The following is an 8,541-nucleotide window of genomic DNA, read 5'->3' as shown; positions in this document are numbered from 1 at the left end:
TCTACCGTCTGTCTGTCTGTCTGTCTGTCTGTCTGTCTGTCTGTCTGTCTGTCTGTCTGTCTGTCTGTCTGTCACATCACACTTTTGCCCTACTCATATCTCTGCCACTTTGCATACTCCTTGGCTGCCAACCCACAACCCTCATCATTTCTCACATGGCCCTCTTCTAGCGCCACCATGAGGCCGATTCTTGCAAGACACACTTTGGGACACTGCTCCTAGAGATTTTGTCCTAAAATCACACAAAGCGGTATACAGTATCTGAGTCTCTAACAGTCATGTCATCAACATGGATCTGTCCCATTTTTCCCTCCTGATTGGCTGCCATTGCCCGAGTTAGTGTAGGCCTATGCGACCAGCGACCTGACAGTCGCTTATCTCCCGATTTAGGGAGTTTTACTGGTTTAGTAGGCTACAGTATAGGCTATAGACCAGGGGTCTTCAACGTTTTCAGGTTAAGGACCCCTTAGAGCATTCCCAGATATGTCCTTAATATTGATGACATTGGGACAGGGATCTCCATATATGGGCATACACCGTATGTTAATTAGTAAAGCCAAGCAGGGCCTTGGCGAGTTAGGGCCTGGGTTTGATGCCTGGGGATCTCCATATATGGGCATAAGGGGTACCCTAACAGGGCATCATCTGGGAATGTCCATACTGTATATGGACATTTTATTTATTTTATCCTTTATTATCCATATACATATATGGACTTAATATTAACGTTTTCGGGGAAGGTAGGGTGTAAATCAGAGTAAAGCAGGCTCTTGGCCCAGTTAGGGCCTGGGATTGATGACATCAGAAATCTCCATATATGGGCATAAAAGGGATTTTGTTTCTGGGAATGCCCATATATGGACTTTTTATTTTATTTTATCATTTATTAATAATATGTATCCATGGCCTACAATATATTTTATGCCCATACATGGAGATCCCTATCTGAACCAGCCACACAGATATGGGCCATGTCTTGGCCATCTGGCCAAGCAGTGATATATGACATCTGGGATCTTCATATGGGCATAAAAGGGATTCTGGGGAATACCCATATGGACTTTTACATATAGGCTGTGATATCACCTGTGATGATATAACCTGTGATGTCACAGTGACAAGGGAACCAACCCATAGACTGTAAAAATGTGTATTGACACACAGACAGACAGACAGACAGACAGACAGACAGACAGACAGAGACAAGCTGTGACATTTATCATGGTAAACTGCGACCCTCTGTCGCAATAACCTCCCCTTTTGGTCTCCTGATAGATTTCAGGGCAATTTTGAAAAGAAAAAACAGAACTTGACCTTTACTTCTCACTGATCTTTTTTTTTTGCTTTTTTTTTTTTTTGCTTTTGTCTGTGAGTGACCGAGTTATGACACGTGAGCCATAAATATCCGTCCACTAAATGATTTCCACTGCCAGTAAGTAGGCCTAGCTAGTTTACACTTGCTGTAGGCTACGTAATTTACAGTAAAGGCTCCGAGACGTCCTATCCTTAGGCTTGAAAGATTTATGAATTTTACAGGTCAACACACGGTCAAAGTAACGTAACCATTCAAACTAACCTACTGAAAAAAAGAAAACTAATTATATTATTGTTGTTATTATTATTATTTATAACAACAATAGCCTAATCTATCTATAAATGCGAGAAGTCTCTGCGTGTGTGTCTGTCTGTCTGTCTGTCTGTCTGTAATCCGCGTATCTCGAGAACCGTTCGTCCCACCGGCTTCAGATTCGGCACGCGCGTTCCCCGCCGCGGCACGGAGTGCAGTGCCGGGCCTCGACCCGACCCGACGCGTGGTTTTCCGAAACCGGCCCGAAACGTTCGAAATATCCTTATGCGGAGCTGATTGTTGACATCAGGCTGTTCCGGAGGAAATCGGCGCAAGCGCTGACTCATTGTGACATCACTTCATAAAAGGCTCTGACATCACGTACGCCACATGAGTCAACAAAAAATCTCTGTGAGTGTGTATGTATGTATGTAATCCGCGTATCTCGAGAACCGTTCGTCCCACGGGCACGCGCGTTCTCCATATATGGGCATAAAATGAATGCCCCCATATATGGGCATAAAATGGATTGCAGACAGACAGATACAGATATCTCCATATATGGACATAAATGGACAGAGGCAAACAGATGGTCAAAGATCTCCATATATGGGCATAAAATGGACGCAGATAGACAGATATCTCCATATATGGGCATAAAATGGACCCAGAACTAGAACTGCACTGATCTCCATATATGGACATAAAATGGACGCCGACAGACAGACAAACAGACAGATACAGATATCTCCATATATGGGCATAAATGGACACAGGCAGACAGATGGTCAAAACGGGTCCTATGAAAACAGGTATAATGGGGTTTGCATTAAAGGGCGGGGCATTCATTCCCTATTTACATTGTTCTGAGTTGGCCAGGTCGCCGACTAGACGCTGGGCGGCCCAGCTTCTAGTAATAATAATAAGTTACCCAAATCTTTATCCAGTTGAGTTCTCCACTTGACTGATTTCAGTCCAAAATATGCGTCTTCAGAAGACTTCGATGCTGGTTTGTACCTGCTTTAATAATAGAAATAGAATTAAGCCCCCAGGCCAGGGCTTTTTGTGTTATCCTTTTATTGTATTCTCGCGCCACTTTAGTAGGCTACTAGTAGACCTACTGTTTGCAAACTATTAATAAAGTATTCTACCTTGGCTTCAGTTGACCTACATGCATGCAGGTTGTTAAAGTTTCTAAGACCACTTTTAATAGGCCTACTGACCACAAGAGGGGGGTGTAGGCTCACTGAAATATTATGAGAGGCGGTGTCCAATACACTATAGGGCCAGATCATCATCAGTGTGACTTCACCCTTCTCCATTCATTTTCTAGTATAGAATCATAATAATCATTCATCAAAAAGCCCAATGTAAAATAGCCTACTAAATTCTCCGTAATTTCAAGTGAATCCATGCTCGGTCTATATTCAGTGTAAGCCTATGCATGCAGGCAACCTACTTTTCTTTTTGTATTTTGTTTGGTTTGCTCGTGTTCTGAGTTTCGATCAGCATTTGTGTGGGCTTTTTTGTTATTGTTTCCTATTAACTTTTTGCTTATTTTTAATATGGAAACAACATTTTGGGAAATCCATTTTTAATTTAGGCTAATACATGCAATCTTAAGGAATCATTATTGTTTAGATATATAAATGACTTTGTGAAAGGGGGAAGAGAAGACTATTTTTGTCAAGACATTCCACCTGTCAAAACCAATTTCCTGTACACCTCTGACTGATCTGTCTAACATTGGCCTGCTCCAAATAATGCTAACAGCTACAAGCAGGCAATAATTTGATCACATACTTTAAAATAGTTTGAAGAGATTTAACTGAACAATTATCTCATCTTGTTTGAGATTACAAATAGTTTTTTGTTTTCTTTATGGACACACAACATGATTCAGTTCTTTCCTCGCCTGTAGGCCACCATTGATAGATTAATCTGAGTTGCCTTTGCAGCACATTATGAGTTTCAGATTTATTAATAAAGGTGATATTCTTGTACTCATGTCCGAGCCAATAGTTGAAAGGAAAAAGCCACTTCCAAAAATGTCCTTTCTTTTTTCCCCACTTCCTATTTACCTTTGATTATTTAAACGCAGTTTTATTTATTATAGGGTCTATATATTCTTTGTATTTTGTCAGATGAACCTGATCATATGAGCACAAAATCATCAACAACAGTCAGGCAAACATTGTTTGGGTTGCAGTCTTGTCTGACTGCTCCAATATTATGTGAAATGTATTATGCAACTCCTTGAACAACATTCTTTAGTTTCATGTTTATTACATTGTTGTTTGCTGCTCTCATGATAGGCCCCACGCTGCTCTGTCATAATTTCCAGGGTCCTTTTAGGTAAAACGTCCTTACTGGAGGCCTGCAACATCTGGAACCAATACAGCTGTGCCAGCTATCTCTGGGACCGGGGGGCTTTGAGGTTGTAGGGCAGGGAGGGGTGGTGTGTGTGTGTGTGTGTGTGTGTGTGTGTGTGTGTGTGTGTGGGGGGGGGGGGGGGGGGGGGGGGGGGTGAGGGGTTCGGCTCGTTGCTGCTTTGGCCCTGGGGGTCCGTGTGTCCCTGACTACAAAATAGACTTGATTGCTAACAGCTGGCAGCCCTAACTCACCCGGTGTCAGAGCTCTCCTCTGATGTCAACCTTGTCAGTATCAAGGCCTGGACAATGGAGAGCCAGCAGCAGCCCCACTGCTGGTTGTATGTGGAAAGGTAGAAAAACCGAGGCGGCGAAGGCCTGTGTGGGGAGGAAGGGCTGCTGCACCCAGTGTGACGGTGGCGTGAGATGAGATTCAAGGAATGACCTCTTTTTTTCACGAAGGTTGTTATCATAAATAACTTTTCATGTTTTTCTTATCAAGCCACCTTTGAGTGACATTCACACACCACACATGCAAACCTGCACACAAACGCACTCATAGATGCACGCACGCATGTGCACACGCACGCACGCACGCACGCACGCACGCACGCACGCAAGCATGTCCAGTAACAAAATGGATGTTTGGGGATATGAATAATAGTGATACTGACATGTACCAGCGGAACACATGTCTGAAGCATCTTAGATTAGATTCAGTCAGGTATTCCACAACGAAAGCTTAAGAAAGTGCTTGAATTACTGTTTGGTACATTGCAACAGTTATATCCATAATTGGACACATTATTTCATTACCTTGTAACAGGGGAAGTCATGAAGCCCATACCAAATGTGAGAACAATTACTCTCACTACCACAACCAAATATCCAAGTGTTGATACTAACTATAACACTTGACTACGCTTGCACCTCATGGTACTCCAACATCAAAAAATCACTAAAGACTAAGCTCCAAAACCTCCCAAAACAAACTGATTAGGCTACTTCTCGACCTGGGGCCAATGTCCCATGTTTCTCCCACACATTTGCTACCCTAAGTTGGCTCAGCGTTGAAGACAGGGTAAACAACTAAAAATGGGTTTGACTTTCAAAATAGTCAACGCAAATCTGCCCTGCATCCCCTCAGTACCCGCATATCTGACCAAACATCTCCAAAACGTTAGTTACACCCACAGCCACAACACCAGAGGGAGCGCACACAATGATCTGATAACACAAACCCATAAGTCAAATATGGGTAAATTCTCCTTAACACCGAAACCCAGGTGTGGAATTCATTGACTACCTCCCTTAAAACATGTAGCTCGCTGGCATCCTTCAAAACTGCCCTGAAAACTCACCTTTCAGGAGGCCAGAGTTATCACTTCTCCCATAGACAGGCGAGAAGTGAGCACCTTACCTTACCTTACCTTAGCCCCACCCCTTGTTTTCCCAAATACTGTATATATAGTGTTTTTATAACTGCAATATTATTGTTGTTTTTTGCATTTTGCTTGCTATTTATTATGTCCATGAATTAAATACAGAGGGCTTTCAACGTAAAAAAAGACTGTAAAAAGTCTTATTTGAGGTGTTCCTTTTAGGCAGGGTGTTTAACTGTAGCTTACTTGTACTGTACTACATTTCAATTGTATTGACTATACTTGTAATGTTCTCCATTTTTGTCTAATAAAATAATCAATCAATCAATCAATGTAGTACTTTAATGATGTAATCTGCACAGTCATTGTCTCCTGTACAGGAATGTGCACAACGTGGCTGAGCTGTGCCCTTACACTTCTTGCCAGATTATGAGTAAATAGGACAACAGTTCATTAGCATCTTTTATTATCCAATTAAAATCTATGCTCGCCTAATTACCTCCAATCAGCATGAAGGAGCGAATGATTGACTTCCTGGAGGACAGGAATCAGTTAGGACAGCAAGGGCAGATCATTATTCAGCAACTGTACTCGATGTATGCACTGACTCACAGTGGTGGAAAGAAACTGTAAGTAAACTTACTCAAGTACTGTGCTTGTACTTTAAGTACACTACCTTTTTCCTTAAAAAATTAATATTTTTACATTTCAGAGAAAACTAACATACTTTTTCCACTGCGATTATTTCTATACTTATATCTACAAGCTTATGATCAGGGATGTAGTGCTACTTTTAGAAGTGGGGAAGTGCATCTATACCGCCTGTTTCAATCTACACCAAATCTCTCTCCGATCTACAAGCTCACACAGCGCTTGCCGCTTGGCAGCATGATGCATTGTGAGGCTTTCTCACCCAACAAGTAGGGGATTGCCTAAGTTTCACCCTTTTCTTGTGTCACAATCTTCATACATGTGGTCAAGAAGTGAAGCTCCGTCTCCACCTCTCCTTGATCGGAGAAGGCTATAGAGGCTCTCCTGACTGTAGTGAAGGAGAGGTTTATAGCTTGCATGTGTAACTGTACTGCCGTATTGTTTTCCAAACTTGCTAATGAATATTCAATCAAAGAGTAGAGAACCGTCTGTCCGCTCTGGGCACCCAGGTTTGCCGGCCTTTCTCGATGTCCAGGCTATGGACTCTAATTGTTAAGATTCTTTTCGGCTTATTAGTCACTGTGGTCAATATCATGTCAGTATCATGTCATGTCAGCATCATGTGACATTATACTGACATGTTACTGACTGGGAGTGGGAGCGTGTCGATATTTCGACATAACATTTGTTCGATGTTCCATTTGTTCGACGCGGGTGAATGTTAACCTGGTGAAATGCTAGCCTGCCCGACGCTGGTGAATGCTAACCTGGTGAATGTTAACCACTATGCCTAAACCTAACCCAAACCCTAAACCTAACCTCAGTAAAACTATGCCTAAACCTAACCATAAAACCAAACCCTGATGATACTGACCATGATACTGAACATGATGAGTGACCAATAATGACATAATAATCACATAGCAACAGTATGTAAAATCTGATGTTTTCTCAGTTACATTTTAACTGGGCGGTAAGAGACCTGGATATTGGATAGGGGGCACTGGCCCAAAACAAGGTTGAGAAACACTGTTCGAGGGTTACGCCAGGACCTGTGTCAGACGACTGTCCCAGGCCCTTGTAAAGTTTTGTGAATTTGGGCGTGTACTAGTGTGTAAACAGACATAATTCACACACTCAAATTGTTAACACGCATATGTTTGTTCTCCATAAGAGATGTGTGATGTCCCGGTTTAATAACGTCTTGGCCATTGTTGTAGGTCTGTGTTTGTTCCTACAAACACTACGTGTAGTATTTTTGGCATCATGTAATGTATAGAATGGCATTTTTCTGATGACATAGTACAATTACAGTATAATATGTGACATAATAATAGTTGTAGTCCATATATTATATAGTCAACTAAATCCACCCATACAGAGTCACTTTCATGTGTCGAATACTGCCGCATCTACAGTGTGTGAAATCCTGAAGAACGTAAAACTGTGGAATAGGTCCGCGTTAAAGTTCCGGAGTTGTCGGCTGCATTGGCAGCTCACTCCACTCTTTTCCAAGGTTAAGCTGTTCTACACGTTATGTTGTTGTGTTTGTGACAGTAAAATATAGAAAAGAATTTTCAAACAGCTGCAGGAACAATTATCCTTCATCAAACGATGAAGGGCAGCCGCTGCACAAGGTTGTGGGCATAACAGAGCTATGCATCACTATTAGACAATTAATTACTCTGTCATCAGCGGCACCACCACTGTTCTACTGGGATTCAGTCACAGATGTTTCAAACTCGGCTTTGACACCGCTATTCATAACAGAGGAGGGACAGGGATACTATTTCAGGGCTCTACTAAACTTTCACCACTTTGTCCATGGAGTTTGTCTGATTTACTTGTACTCTGGGTTAGTTTTGAGATTTTGAAGGATGTCAGGAAAGCCCAGGAATAGCGTAGGGGCAGGCCGCTGGGACAGGCTGTTGTTTACAGACACTGACAGGGATGAAGGACCTCTGTGCTCCTGTGCTGGGCTCGGGGCCTCAGGGGTGTGCTAGCACAGTGCCTCTGTTGCTGTTCTGGACATAGAGCCACAAACACATACTGTACTATACTTTCACATGCACTCTGTCTTTCTCTCTCTCTCTTGGCTGCAAACCTCTATCTCTCTCACACACACACACTTCTGCAATAAAGACTGCAATAATGCAATTGTTGATGTTTAGTGTTGAAATAAATAAAATGCTCAGCATTCTCTGTGATTAATAGTTGTTTTTCCCCACACAGAGGCCGACTCAGTGTTCCTCAGTGTGTGTATGCGTACGCCACGTCCATTTGGTTTGGTTTGGGTTTTACTGTGTAGGTTGTTGTGTGACATCATTCCAAGCACATGTTACAACAAACAAAACGTTCATTAGTGTGTTGATACTTTAAATGATTTGGTAATTAGTTTAAGTGACTTAGCTGACCTTAACATTAAGGTCACACCAGGGTAAGGGTAGGGTGACGTGATGTAAGCACCTCCAGGATGTCACTTCAGCACTCTGGCCAATTGCAGTCCCTTAAATGATGATGTCATTAAAAACAAATAAATAGCCACAGTCCAGTATTGACATATTCTGTTTAA

This window comes from Nannobrachium achirus, assembly GCF_963921795.1.
Source record: "Nannobrachium achirus genome assembly, chromosome: 9".
NCBI lineage: Eukaryota > Metazoa > Chordata > Actinopteri > Myctophiformes > Myctophidae > Nannobrachium > Nannobrachium achirus.
The sequence above is the reverse complement of the archived record's forward strand: the minus strand, read 5'-3'. Positions refer to the sequence as shown.